We start from the raw sequence: 14,947 nt of genomic DNA, 5'->3' as shown, positions 1-14,947 counted from the left end.
AGGTGATTTATTGGATTGAGATATGATGTTTGTGTAGGCCGTTTGAGTACCATGAAGTCATCGTCATGTTCAAGAAACCACTTTGAGATGACTTGAGCTTTGACACATGGTTTCAATATCCTGCTGAAGCAGCCATCAGATGATGATACATTGTAGTCATAAAGGGACAGACCTGGCCGTGGTGTTTAAAGGAGTCACTACTATGATGCCCAAACACCACCAGCAGCCTGAGCGACACACATACGCACACACACACTATTTGAAAACACTGAACTCCACGTCTATTTTATCTGATTTGTTTCACAGAGCTACGTGAAAGCATATTCTCCAAAACACAATTGAAGCCAAAAATCCACACAGCCCACCAACAGTACTCCATCTGTAAAACAACAGCAATAACAAAAAAAACCCCAAAACAAAACCCACATCTTACTGTGAGCCAGTCACTGCCTCTCTATGAAACAGTGAGTGATTGACACCATCACTGATGTTCTTGTTAATAAGTCTATAAACACCATGAGCTGGCTAACTAACAGGCTGGTGCCATGTTAGAGCCCCGTCTGGCGCAGTGAAAAAAACGAAAAACAAAGCACAAAGCCTGATTAACTGCTTCTGTTTTTAATATGGGGTTACAGGGAAAATGTACTCCTAATAAAATTAAAAAAATAAAATAAAAAATACAAATATATCATCAAATCCACACCCTCACTTACCTTAACTGCACTACTGTATAGCCCTGTGTAAACAATCATTCTGTACATACGATAATTTTTAACCCTACAACTGTTTACAACTTGCATAGTTCCCATTTCTGTATAGCTGTATATCTCAGATTCCTGTAAAGTTATTTATTTCATATTCTGTATAGTTTTTCATATTTATATCCTGTTCATATCCTGTACATAGCTTGTACTCACTACAGCCTGTACATACTTATAGTTATAGCATATTCACAACATACTTCATACCGTGTACATTATAACATAATAGACCCATTTCTGTAATATACTTACATATCTATATTATTGCTAATATATATTGTAATATATCTATATCACTAAAGCACTTCTGGATGGATGCAAACTGCATTTCGTTGCCCTGTACCTGTGCATGTGCAATGACAATAAAGTTGAATTCTATTCTATTCTATTCTATTCTATTCTATTCTATTCTATTCTATTCTAAATATGTTAAACTGAGAGACGCTGCAGGCTGGCTGAGACATAGGAGTCCTGTGATCAGTCTTACAGTTTTTACTCAAAATAAATAAATACATTACACATTAAACCCGTTTTAAGCCATGCATTCCAACTCTTATAAACTGCCTGCAGAAAGTCATGTGTTCTACTACTCATAACATTACTTTTGTGCAAACATTGCCTGCAATGCATTGTCTTGTAAAAGCCAATTAGCAATATAATAAAAAACCTTTTGATCACATGTCAACAGGAATGCCTGTCCTTAAAAGGAGAACAAGATCTTGAATGTTTAAAATCATCTCTGATCATCACTTCACAGACAAACCAAGCCGTGCTGTGGGCTCAGGTGGTCAGAGAGTCTTTACTAGATTTTGGATCACATTCATAAACTTTCATGCAGTAAATTTAGATTTATATCTCTCCACTCCTACACAGATCCACCATTTTTGCACAAAATGTATATTTGCTCAAATTTAATGTGGCACTTGAATGATGTGCTACCTGCGCAATAGGCCATCAACAGCTGTGGAGTGCTGCACACTGAACAATAGGGCTGCACTGAGACTTCCAGCTAAACTCCCGGTCACCCAGTCAAAGCTGACCTCCCTAATATATGTTAATTAATAAGGCACAAGACATGGTTCAATTTAAAAGTGACAACATCCTCCCCCCCCAGCAATGGCAGCAGCACTGCCTGAAGTCAGCAGCCTCAACCGGGAGGACAATATGTTCCTTTACACCTCAAAAACTGCGCAGGAATTGCTTGAGGAACGTGACGTAGATCCCGAGGCTTTAACTTGGCCTCCAGACTTCCCAGATCTGAGTCCAATCAAGCATCCACCAGATGTGTCGGAACAAGCCCGAACCACGGGGGCTCCACCCTGCAACCCACAGAACCCGAGGGATCTGCTGCCAAAGACCTACTGCCAGACACCACAGGACACCCCCGGGGGTTTCGTGTCCAAGCACAAATGGGTCAGAGCTGTTTAAGTGGAACATGGGGAACTTTCTAATATTTGGCAGGTGGTTTTTAATGATGATCGGTGTCCTGTATATTTCCATGTAAAAACATGCAAACATCACCTCTTGTCTTTCTGAACATAACTACACACTTCCAGTCCCTTTGTCATACTTACATCATGTCAGAGTGGTGAGCAGCACATGTGTGTTTTGAGACACTCAGTCATTCTCTGGGTACCTCTGCTATATATGTGTGCCCTTACCAGTAGATTAGTGTCTTTGTGTGCACATGTTTGACTGTGTGTGTGTGTGTGTGTGTGTGTGTGTGTGTGTGTGTGTGTGTGTGTGTGATGTATCCGTTGTTGGCAGGAGCTTTCCGTTCTCACAGCCTGGTCCAGGAATTTTTCATCATCCGTTTCCCTGTTTTCATGACCAAGGGTGTGTGTGATGTCATCTACATGAATTTCAAACACTATGATGCTTGTTCCTGGTGCTTTTTTTTGCAGATAAACTGGCCGCACATTAATCTACACATTTGCTACTTTTTTGTTTTTCAGGATTAAGCTAAAGTTATACTTTGCTGCTGTCCACGCTCTGCACCCCAGACCTCTAACCACACGGCACATTTGTTTATATCTTACTTTATCCAAGCTGTGTCGAATTATGCGCAGCTGCAACAATCCAGCTGCACCGCAAGCGCCATTAAAGTTTCATCTAATCTCATCTAAACTCAATGAAGACCACATTGTCACAGGGGGGCGTTGTATGTAAAAAAGCACAAACTCCTTCATAGTGTCCTGGAGTAAAACATGACTTAACAACTGCAAGTGTTTGCGCAGGGCAAATAAATACATAAGACGAGAGGGAAAAGAATGAGCATGCTGACTGGGGCATGGCAGCAGCCCTGTAAAACTGCAAACGGGAACCAGATGAGGTGCGATTAGCGCTGACAGTCTGACGGGCAGTCTTTCCCCCTTTGCTGTTGCTCCTGAGGGGCAAAGCACTGTTCAGTCTGACCACAGAGCCCAAACTATGCTGACAGGATGATAACCTAAAAGGTTCTCCCCAGTGATGATCATATTCAGAAAATCTGGATCATCTAGTTCAGTTGCGCTAGATCAGCTTTATAAAAATAATAGTGTTGTTATCGGATTCTGCATAAGTCAGGATATGACGAAAAATTCAAGGCCAAGTTGTTGAATCCCAGTTGTGGGTTACAGAAACCAATTTGTCATTCATTCATAAGCATATGCCACATCACTCTTACCCCATGAGTTTTCCCCTCTTGCTGCATTCATTCACACTGTGTAAGAGCCTCAAAACAGTCTGAAATGAAACATGAATTCATAACCACATTCTGGATCAATTTCCAGTTTTCTCTCAGTTCCCATGGCCTGGCTGTGGTGAGGTTTCTGAACTCTCCTCCTGAACAGTGCAAACAGTTGCACAATGAAGAACGCTGCAGTGAGGTCGAAGAAGCTGGGGTCTGAGCTCGATGGACAGCGAAAACGGCCTCACGGCCAACCTTTAAGTAATTAGATTGAGAGTCAGACACTGACACAGCCGGGATTGGACAGTTCTCACGACCTGTAGGGAGCTCTTCCAGCGACATGATATGTGAATGTATAATCACATTTAGGATGTTATTACCTCTTCAAGGGTAGAGGATGTGACTGACATGAGTGAGCTACACTGGGTTTCTACTCCCAGATACAACAGGAATATAGCTGGGAAAAGCATTTTGGGTTGGATATTTTTAAAGCCCAATAAGAGTTTTTAATGGGATTTTATATGTATTCTATTTCTTTAGGCACTTAAATAAAGCTTCCAAGTCACACTGCTGGCAGTGTGTTGGGGGTGGTGGTAATATCCTTCCATCTTTTGTTTGTTTTAAGTGACATTTTCTACTGATATCCAAGATTAGTACATTAAAAGGAAGACGATCACTCTGGACCTCAATGTTAATACCTCACTTTGAAGCAGAAAGTGTTTTGGTTTATGACAACTGACTGGATTATTATTTTTAATCGAACTCATCTATTTAAATTATGTCGTAAAGTTCTATATAATTAAAGGGATTGAACTTTGACCCACAGGGCTTAAGCTCCAGGACATACTAAAGAGTCACCTGTTTAATAGCTACATTTTGTTTCAAGCCAAAATTAGCATCCCATTAATGATTACCACAAATTACCAGATGCATTGTGCTAACCAAGCTAGCAAGCGGAACATACTGTTACCAGATAATTACTCAGTCTTTGAATACATACAGTGGGGCAAAAAAGTATTTAGTCAGCCACCGATTGTGCAAGTTCCCCCACCTAAAATGATGACAGAGGTCAGTAATTTGCACCAGAGGTACACTTCAACTGTGAGAGACAGAATGTGACACAATCGGTGACTGAGCACTCTGCTAATGAAACTCATTCCCCTGCACGTCTGTCTCCATGGTAGCTTTACAACTCCACCAAACCAGCTCCTGGCTGCTGCAGGCTATAACACACATCTCAGCTCCAATCAGCTCCTGCAACTGTACCAGCTTCTCATAAAGCAGGCCTATTACTTTCTGTACAGTCAAGCACGCTCCCGGCTGCCTATCTACAGATTGGAGGGTGTCATCCACGACAGGCTGAACAGTCTTCTGATTCCTAAAAACCTAGAAAAACAAAGCAAAACACAAATAACTTTAACATCTACCCCACCTCAAACACAATTATAAATTCACGATCACAATCAAACTGTTTTTCAGAGCAGAATACACACAACATGATTTAATTGGATGTCATTATCAAAGTAATTTTGTCATAATAACTGTAAAATGGGGTTTGTTATGTCAATATCGTAATGTAATCAATGTGCGATTTTGACACAGTAATTACTCCATGATCACAAGAACAAAACCTATTACAAATAATTACCAACCTTCCATAATTCACTGGCAGTCATTTGCTGTGGATGAAGAGGCAACTTGGGGGGGGGGGGCACATTTAAAGAAAACAGAAGGCAGAGGAGGGCTAGCTGCCTACTTCAGGTAGACTGTCTCAGGCAGAACAGAGACAGGAAGAAATGCCCAGCGGGAGGGCCGGCTCATTATGGTATCCTGTTACAGCCCGAAGCAGCCTACCAGCTACAGTTTAGTGGATGTTACAGACTCGCTCGGCCTCGCTTTCCCTCTGCCCGCGTCTGTTCTCACAGGAACAAAAATCACTGGTGCAAATGAAAGTAAGAGTAAAAGGTCAAGCTCCTTTTTAAAAAAATTATTATTATCGTCATTGTATTTTTGGGATGGCCGTATCTCTCTTTTTTGTGTTTTCTAGCAACTGTAAACGCTTCTTTGTTTTAACGCCCCCCCACCCTCCCTTCCTGCCTTCTGTTACTCCATTTTTATTACCCGCGATGATTATACATCATTGAGCCGGCCCTACCTTTTCATTTCCACAGAACCAACTCCCAATTATGCTCATCAAAGTTGGAGGGGTGGGGTGGAGGGGGGGACTGGTTTTGGTTTGAGTTTCAAATGCCACCAGACTTCCTGTTGCTGGGAAAGAGAGCTTTGAAAGAGCTGCTGAAGAGATGTGTTTTTTTTTGTTTTTCCTTCCCCCAAATGATAAAAGCCAGTGTTTCCCAGACATGACGCGCATCTCCAAAATGACTCTTCAAATGACACCGTAAAAGTCTCGCAGTGTGGCGAACACTGGCTTGTTTACACAGAGACACATGTTAAAAACAGGCCGAAAAAACAACAAAGAAAAGCATCAACTTTGGATTAGAGTTGGAAAAACACCAGCTTTCCTATGATCTAACTCAGATCTGCAGTATTTATGAAAAAAGCATCTCTTTTGCCTCATTAATACCGCTAGCGTCAACCTCTGCCCTGCTAGAAACTGTTTTGATTTTATGTCAACCATTAGCAGAGGTGCTGAGAGGCTCCAAAATATAACGAGTTTTTTCGACAAAGCCACAACTTTACGAGTTTCAGGAGAGGACGTACCACACAGTGAGATGCTGGGGGAAGCATGTATGTGTTTCTGTGTGCTTTAAGTAAATTTGAATAAATTCCACAGCCTGATTTGCTACCACAGACGCCAAACCGAAGTGTAATTGCACACAACTTTATGAGATCTAGTTGGCATAGTGGGCGATTCAGCAGAATGAGAGCAAGCGTGGGTATGGTATAGAGATTCTGTCTATGGGATACGCGCCGGCACTGCCATGCAGGCATTAAATAAAAGGCGTACATTGTCTGTCGTTTTCTGTGGTAATTCTGTAAAGGTTATGTGGGAGGCGTCGGAGCAGAACAAGATTTTGCCTGCCCCCGTCTGTGTTTTCCCTCATTTATCACCAAATTACAGTTCAGGATTTAATTAAATCAAGTCATTACTTGGGTTTCAATGGCATCTTACAGTCAGGAGAGGGGAGAACAGGAGCAGCAAGTTCACGAGCTACCCAGCAGTTTATGAATTGAGTTTGTGGAGTTTGGTACACCTTTATAACTGCTGTTTAACACAAATACGTAATCAGAAATCACATGGCAGCAACCCAATGCATTAACCATGTAGACGTGGTCAACACGACCAGCTGAATTTTAAATCAAGTATGAGAATGGGTAAGAAGGGGATTTAAGTGGATTTGAAAGCTGGTCTGAGTATTTTAGAAACTGCTGATCTACTGGGATTTTTCTGCATCCATCTCTAAGGTCTACAGAGAGTCATCAGAAAAAAGAAAACATTGAGTGAGCAGTAGGAAAAAATGACTTTTTAATGCCAGAGGTCAGGTAAGGTAAGCTGTTAGGGAGGTAACTCAACAATTACTTCAAATAACCGCTCATTACCAACTTAGGTGTGCAGAAGAGCATCTAAAACACATTTGAAACCTTGAAGCACAGCAGCAGATGACCCCAGCTCCTGGCTGCTGCAGGTTATAACGCACATCTCAGCTCCAATCAGCTCCTGCAACTGTACCTGCTTCTCATAAATAAGGAGACATGCCTAAGAACAGGAAACTGAGGGTCCAGTTCACATGGGTCTATTTAATTTTGATTTCTGCTGTCCCCTTTGGACCTATCTGGGCCCCTTAGTACCAGTTAACCATTATTTAAGCATCACAGCCAACCTGAGTATTGTTGCTGACTGTGTCCATATCTTTATGACCACGGAGTCGCCATTTCCCAATGGCCGCTTCAAGCAGAATAACATACCAGGTCACAAAGTTCATATCGTCTCAAACCGGTTTCTGGAACATGTCAGTCAGTTTGCTGTACTCAAATGACCTTCACAGTCACTTGATTTTAATCCAATAGAGCACCTTTGGTATCTGGCGGAACGGGAGATTTGCATTTGGTTGTGCAGCCGACAAATCTGCGCAATTATGTCAACGTGGAAGAAAATCCTGGAGGAATGTTTTCAGCTCCTTGTTGAACGTATGCCACAAAGAAGTAGGGCAGTTCTGAACTTGAAAAGGTGGTGATCTGGTACTAGCAAGGCAGACTAATAAGGCATCCAGTGAGCATAACTATATGGGAGTTCCTTTCTCAAAGTGCAAAACATAGTGGTGAGAAAACTGATTTACTAACGTCTGCAGCACTCAGTTTACTGCTAAATGCATTGATAATGAACACTCTGCTTGGTATTGAACATACGTGTATGTTAGCTATTCAGCTATTTATTGTAGCAGTATGCACAGTGTCACTCCAGGATCCAGTCTGCATGAGTATTCATTGAATATGTATGGACAGGCATGTTTGAGGCCTGATCTTTGCTTTGCCTGCTGTTTCCTTTATGTCATTAGTCTGTCATTACATAACAACGTGCTCTGCTGTATTATGAGCTTGTAAAAGGGCCCAATCAGAAAATGCTGTAGTTTCTGACACCCCTGTTTGGACACATTTCTCTCGCTGGTGTTGTTTTCCATACTCACAGCCAAAGGCACTTGCCTGATAATGTGCACCTCTCACTGGCCTGGGAATGGTTTACCTTGGTAATTAGTGTTTGTAAGCTGTGCCAAAGACATAAGATGAGGCACCTGGTGACGAGCCTGCATTCACACACTTGCAGTATATACACACACACGCCTGGGAAGCCGAGGGAGCAACAGCTGGTTTTCAGTGCTTAGTTCAAAGTCTGGCCTGCATTTTTCCTACTCCTCACAAACAGAGCTGTGAGAAGGCAGCACACATGGAGGCCACTGGCATGTTAGGAACAACTGTAAATAGAAGTGAGAAATACCTGTAGAAGTGCTTGCTCTGCACAGCCAACACACCTTAGAAAACATAAAGGCATTTAAACAATGACGGCTAACTTCTCCACAATTGCCCTTCACCAGAAGCTTTGTAGCAGACTGTGTAATTCCAGCATCTCCAGACCTGTCATTTAACCCCCGGAACTGGTTTTAACCAGCTCAACGGGACTTTCTGACTACTGTGAGAGACAACGGAGACATGCCGAGTTAATGCAGCGGGTCTTTGCAGTTCAGTTGTGGTTTCTGGGTTGAATTAGATTTGTTGTTAACATTCACAAATATCTCAGTTCTGCACTGAGCATCAGGGTTGACATAAAGCATTTAAAGTCAACCTCTTGGTATCCAAAAACCACAAAGTTCCAACACAGGAAGCTATGAGGCCTCCACCTTTTGTGTGTATGTCAACCACGACAACCACAACCAATAAGACCTCTTTCAGGTTTCTGGAGGGAGTAATTATTTGGTACTTCCGAGGGGAAAAGCTGCTAGATGGGGCTGGATGCTGATTGGTAAAGGGCATTAAAAAAAAAACTAGATAAAAAGATTTTTTTTAAAAACCCAAACTTGCATGTGTTTTGTAAGATTTTGTTTTTTCTACTTCTCTTTCTGTTGTGTTTTATGCAGTTTCACTTGATTTTTGTGTGTTTTTGCAACATTTTCCATTTGCTGATGCTTTCTTATGTCGCAGTGCATTTGACCTTTCAGGGCCACCATACTTATTCACTGTGACTGAAATGAAAGGAAAGCTGTTTCAGCATTCAACAAAAAAGTTGGACACTGAAACTTCATATTGTGGCAGGATATTTTAATCAAAAGCTTGGAGGCGTTGGAGAGAGATTAGCTTTTCTGCTTAATTTCAAAACTCATCACTGTTACCATACAAACTGACAGTTTTTAAATCATTAGACACCAGCTGTGGACAAACATCTATCCACTGCCACCCCAGAGACTTCCTAAGTGTCTGGGACAGCTTTTGTGAGTCCTATCACCCTGTCATTTGAGCTGTGCCAACCTCCAGAAGCCTCTCATCTTCCCTTGGTTTTTGCATTCATTTAATCCTTAGAGCTCTGTTTCAGTGCCAGCACATAATGGCCGTGCCACTAAACATAGATCCCTGGTGTTTACATAAATAGAGACATAGGTGAACACTTGCATGAATTGCAGATGGTAAAATTAGCAGAAGCTTACAGATAATGTTGACTTTTTAATTTGTATGGTCTGATTTAAACATTTGAGATTATCATTGGTTGACAATATAAAATATCAGGAGATTTGAGACAGAGACCTTATGTTATACTGATGCACGGACAGAGCTGGCAATGTCCACTCTTTTAATTTGCTCAGGCTTCAGTTTTTGCTATTAACCCACCTACCAGGCCACATTGGCCTATAATGTGACTGAGTATTAATAGCATTTAGAAAATGACAGGCTTGTGCATGGCAGTTCTTCAGCCCATAGACGTTCAGTGACGTTGGTGCTCATAAGCTCAGTGTTTCCATTCCAACAGAACAGGGTGGCGTCAAAGTCCGAGGTGCCAAACACGATCGTTACAGGGTTTAAGTCCATTACAGTCTGAAGCTACTCTCAGCTCAAACACTTAAACATCCAGTGATTTTAGAAGAGAGCCAAGCGTCTTGTGATTATACTAAACTAACAACTATGTAACATCATATGTGATTCATTGTGAGTGATTTAAAGACGCACGTAAAAGAGTGCAGCGAGACTAATAGCTATGGGATCGCTCTGTGCAACCAGACATGTGGATCAAAGTTGACACAGTTGGAAATACTTAGCAGTGATAACACATTTTCCTGACCTCATGAATACACATTCACAGACTATCACCGTATTAGGTTGAAATTGTCCTATGAAAAAGTCATGACTGTTAGAGCAACATTAGCATATGTGCTAATTGTGGCATGTCGTCACATCAAGTGTTCATATGTCTGCTCCTCTCTTCCTCCCAAATGCTGACATTTTGTCATGTTTTCATGAGAAACAAAAAACGTGGGATCTGGTTGCACCGTTTGGTTCAGGTCAAATGTCTAAATATAGACGTGCACATACATGTATGTCTGTGCTTCTAACCTTATTACACAAGGACATTACTTCTGATTGGACCACTTCCAAAGTCATCCCGCCTTCCTATGCAACTTAATTAGTTCTGATTAGATCTCTCCAGAATTTTTTCATCTCTTTCTCTTCATTCTTTGACGAAAGCATCAGTACATCCCATGTCCTGGTGCTTTTAGTTATTAGTGTCATTGACGAAAACTAAGACAAAAATTATTGTTCAGAGGAATTAACATGACCCTGTGGTTACTGGGGGTCCACTTGCAGCTCAGTTATTATTGACTGTGTTGTTGCCTTGTCAAAAAAAGTACCAAACCCCACAGAAACAAACCTGTGATAACAAGAAGTAATCAGGTTGTCTTTTTTTTTGCTTCTGAACTTCAGAGCTTGGAGTAGTAACAAACTGGCTTTATTTCTGATTTCTATTTCTTCCTCTGAATGATGATGCTTTCACTCTTTATTTTACATGGTGACGTACATTTAGACAATAAGGTGAATGCTTAGCCAATCTATTCTTATTTTTATATCATTTTATATTCATATTTACTGGTTTATCAGGAATACAAAGAAATGTTGAGCTAGAACTTACTATATTAGGACAAAGAGTGCAAAGCTAAGACTATCAAGCTAAGCTGTATTCATAAACTGTACAGTTAAAAGCACCAACAACACAAACATGGTCCAATTCAGTCACAACAGTTGGAGAGGTGACAAAACATTTGTCTTACCATCCTGTAAAGATGTTTATGGAAGCTTTAAGTTCAGATTTTTAATTTGATTTTATTGGAGTTTACTAGTTTTTAGAGCCAGCCTAAAGTGGCCAATAGCAGAACTGCAGTTGTTATGCATATGAGGTTCATTTTTCAACCCTGGAGGCTGTTTTTTTGGCTGTGATGCAATAACTTCGGGCAATATAAAGGCACCAGCATACCCTCCCGTTGAGTGCTTTGCGCACCACAACATTATCATGCAGTCACTTTTATTTAGGCCTGACATTAAGGCACAGGAAGCTGCTGCAATAGCTAATGTCGCCACATCAGCTTTTTTCCACAAAGTGTTCCTACATATCCCTCCGTATATATGTATATCTCTGAGCTTCTGTACTGCAATACAATTAAATTGGCAGTAAAACTGAAGTGATGACTGGCTGAAGAGACACTTAAAAACACAGCAGCATTGCACCATGCAACAGGGAGTGACACCAAGAGCAAAACATCCCCATCTGATAAACTAAAGTCCACATAAACAGGCAACTTGTGGGATTGGTGTAAATGAAAAGACCAAGAGACCAAGAGACTGTGAGCTTTGGGTTTATGTAGGTTTGAGGAACCAAATCTACTTGTTATCTCCAAGAAAAGACCCACTTATTCAAACACATTTAAAAATGGTGCAAAGGAACATCCAGTGTAATTCCAAAAGTGACTCTGTTGGTTCCTGACCAAAGATCTTCATGCAGGGAAATAACAAAAGTTCTTTTTCCTCCACCAGCATCTTTCTGTTGCACAAGGAGTCCTGTGCTGTTTGTGCCCTAATCTGGCTGTGCAAATACTGACTGCAGAAAGATCCACATTAGGGATCTACCATGGAAGAAATTGTTCAACATGGATTGACAATCGTTTCATCCTTCATGTTTTATGCTTTAGCTTTTTTTTTTAGGTTGAAAAACAGGTAAAAGTTTGGGGTATAACAAAAAAAGCCCTCTGCAACAGTAACGTTAACGCTCTGTTAGTGTTTCAGTAGTGCTATTAAATTTTGTGTAAATGGGCCATGGCAGAGACTTTGACAGAGAAGCTCCTCTGGAATGAGAAAGTGTCTTCATGACAGTAATAACACCCAGCATGTGTGTGCGTGCGTGTGTGCGTGTGTGTGTGTGTGTGTGTGTGTGTGTGTGTGTGTGTGCGCATGTTGCTGGTAGTTCATCAAAGTGGGTGACATATGTTAAAGCTTAACAACCAGCTCGTTCAAAGCTGACCCGCAGTGTTTTGTTTGTGCTGCTCAGGTCGCTGCTCTCTATCTCTGTTTGCAGAAGAAGGGAATGAAAAAGAAGAAGAGGAAGAAAGGGATGAGATAGAAAATGGGACCTGGGAGGAGAGTGGGATAAGGTACAAATGCATTTGTCAGCAGAGGAGTAGTGACAGACAGAAGGCAAATATTTACTGTGCTGTCCGGTGGACTTCCCTGCAGGAGGCTTACTTAATGAAAGAGGAGGGCTGTTTAGAGGAGGGTGCACCTGGTCAATTAGCCACAGACAGAAGTTTGTGCACAAACAGTCTGCTGCTGTGCTGGTGGTTTAAATGTGAACGTAGGTGTATGTTTGTTTGTTAAATTGTCTTACACCTTTCTTCATTTGGAATGTGCGAGCGGTGTCTTTGGGGGTCAGGCGGTGATTGTTTAGGCGAAGCACAGTCAGGGGAGGTATGAGGTGAAGTGTGTGGTGTAAGGGAGAGGGGGGGTGAAGGCTTTTCCAGCTCCTCGTTATGTAAACAGTGTTTATGTTGTCCGCTAAGAACCCCCAGAGGGATGTTTAGGCTGAGGCCTTCATCAACTAATGCAGAAGCCATTAGCACCAAGAGCGGCCACACACACACACACACACACACACACACACACACACACACACACACACACACACACACACACACACACACACACACAGAATCTTCATTTTTTAAATCTTTCTGGCTGTTTGAGGGAGAAGGAGCCACACACACGAACAAAACAACACATTACAAGATGATACTCATATGTACTCATGTGTACATGTGTGAGTGTAATGAAGGGAAAGGAATTGTTACTCCAAAACATCATCACAAAAAAATATGCCATGTGGTTTCCATCCAACAAAAACAATGCCGTTCTCTTTATGTCAGTAACACTACATCCAGCTCTCTTTTCCCTTAATTTAATCAAGATCATAGCATTAACAATGCCTCCCTACAAGGATCACATGCAAAGTACACAGCATGTACTGTATGTACAGTTCGTACAATCAAATGAATGCTCCGGGTGCACTGATGGCTAATTAGAACTGGCGGAAAACGAGAGTGCGCAAGCCAACGTTCGTGAAAAATAGGAATAAAGAGATCGGGGAAGACACGAAATCACCCGAGGGTGTGTTCAGACATCAGAGGACAGTTTTTGTCTTTTTGTTCTCCTGTTTGTTTTGCAACTGTTATATGTTTAGCTGTGGTTGCTCATGTCGCCAGCATTTTAAGCAGAGCAGGGCATACTGAGAAGCACGCAGTTGGAAAGTCTACTTTGATCCAGTCTTTCTCTTTGGATGTAATCTCATTTTAATGTTTGTCAAATTATGTATTTGATGTCTCGTTTGTTTATATTGTGTCCGTGTTGTGTCTCTAAAACAAGTTATTCTTTGTAGTGAACTTAAAAATACATTTTGACAATTGGGAAAAAGGTTAAAAAAAGGGAGAAATTCAGTTCCGTGGCTGAAAAATTAACCCCAAGAGACGTGCAAAAATTGCAGATCTCGGGTTGGTCATTCCAAACTGCCTGAGAAAGTTAGTTGATCCTAAGTGGCAAATTTCAGAGTCAAAAGTAAAGGTGGCAAAGAAGTTCCTCTTCTGAATATGCAAGTTTGCAAATAAATGAGTAGAGTTCAATTTTCAGGGTAGTTTTGTTTTATTTAAGAGAGACGTAACATCAATCATAGATTGGCTGTGTGCCACATTAAAATCAATCAGTCACCAGTTACACATACTCCCGATCTCAAGTCTATAAAGGACATCTGTCCACAGAATCAGTTTCTTCCATTCCAATCTCTTTGCCACCATGATGAAGACCAAAGAGCTGTCAAAGGGCGTTAGGGACAACATTGTGGACCTGCACATGAAGTTTGGTGAGAAGGTGTAAAATTGTTGGTCTGATTATTTGGACATGGTCTGTAGCTGCATGCATGATCTTGCCTCATGGGGTGAGGAAGATCATGAGAAAGGTGGTAGATCAGCCCAAAACTACAGGGGAGGAGCTTAACAATTATCTAAATGCAGCTGGGAAAACAGTCACCAAGAACACCACTGGTAATGCACTACAACACAATGGATTGAAATCTTGCAGCGCCTGCAAGGCCCCCCTGCTCAAGAAGGCAAATGTACAGATCCGTCTGAAGTTTGCTAGCAAACATCTAAAAAGCGCTGTGGCCAGATGAAACAGAATTAGAGCTCTTTGGCATCAAGTCCCCTGTGACTGGAGGAAGGGAAATGTTGAGTATGACCCAAAGAAGACAGAAACTGACTGTGAGTCACTGAAGACGTGGTCCCTGTCTTCAGAGCAACGAGATTGTAAGTGCAAGTTCATTGCATATGGTTGCAAGTTGTTGTAGTGCAGAGGTCTTAAAGCACTTTCTTCCCTGTTCTGACCAGAATTTGCTACACTAAGCTAACTATCTGCTGATTGTAGCTAGCTGTAGGTGAATGCAACAAATGCTGCAAGAAATGATACCCAGATCTATTAAAACACT

This window comes from Diplotaxodon limnothrissa, linkage group LG9 (genome assembly GCF_057381915.1).
Source record: "Diplotaxodon limnothrissa isolate DT_005_m linkage group LG9, D_limnothrissa_male_GT1.1, whole genome shotgun sequence".
Taxonomy (NCBI): Eukaryota; Metazoa; Chordata; class Actinopteri; order Cichliformes; family Cichlidae; genus Diplotaxodon; species Diplotaxodon limnothrissa.
Note: the sequence above shows the minus strand (reverse complement) of the source record.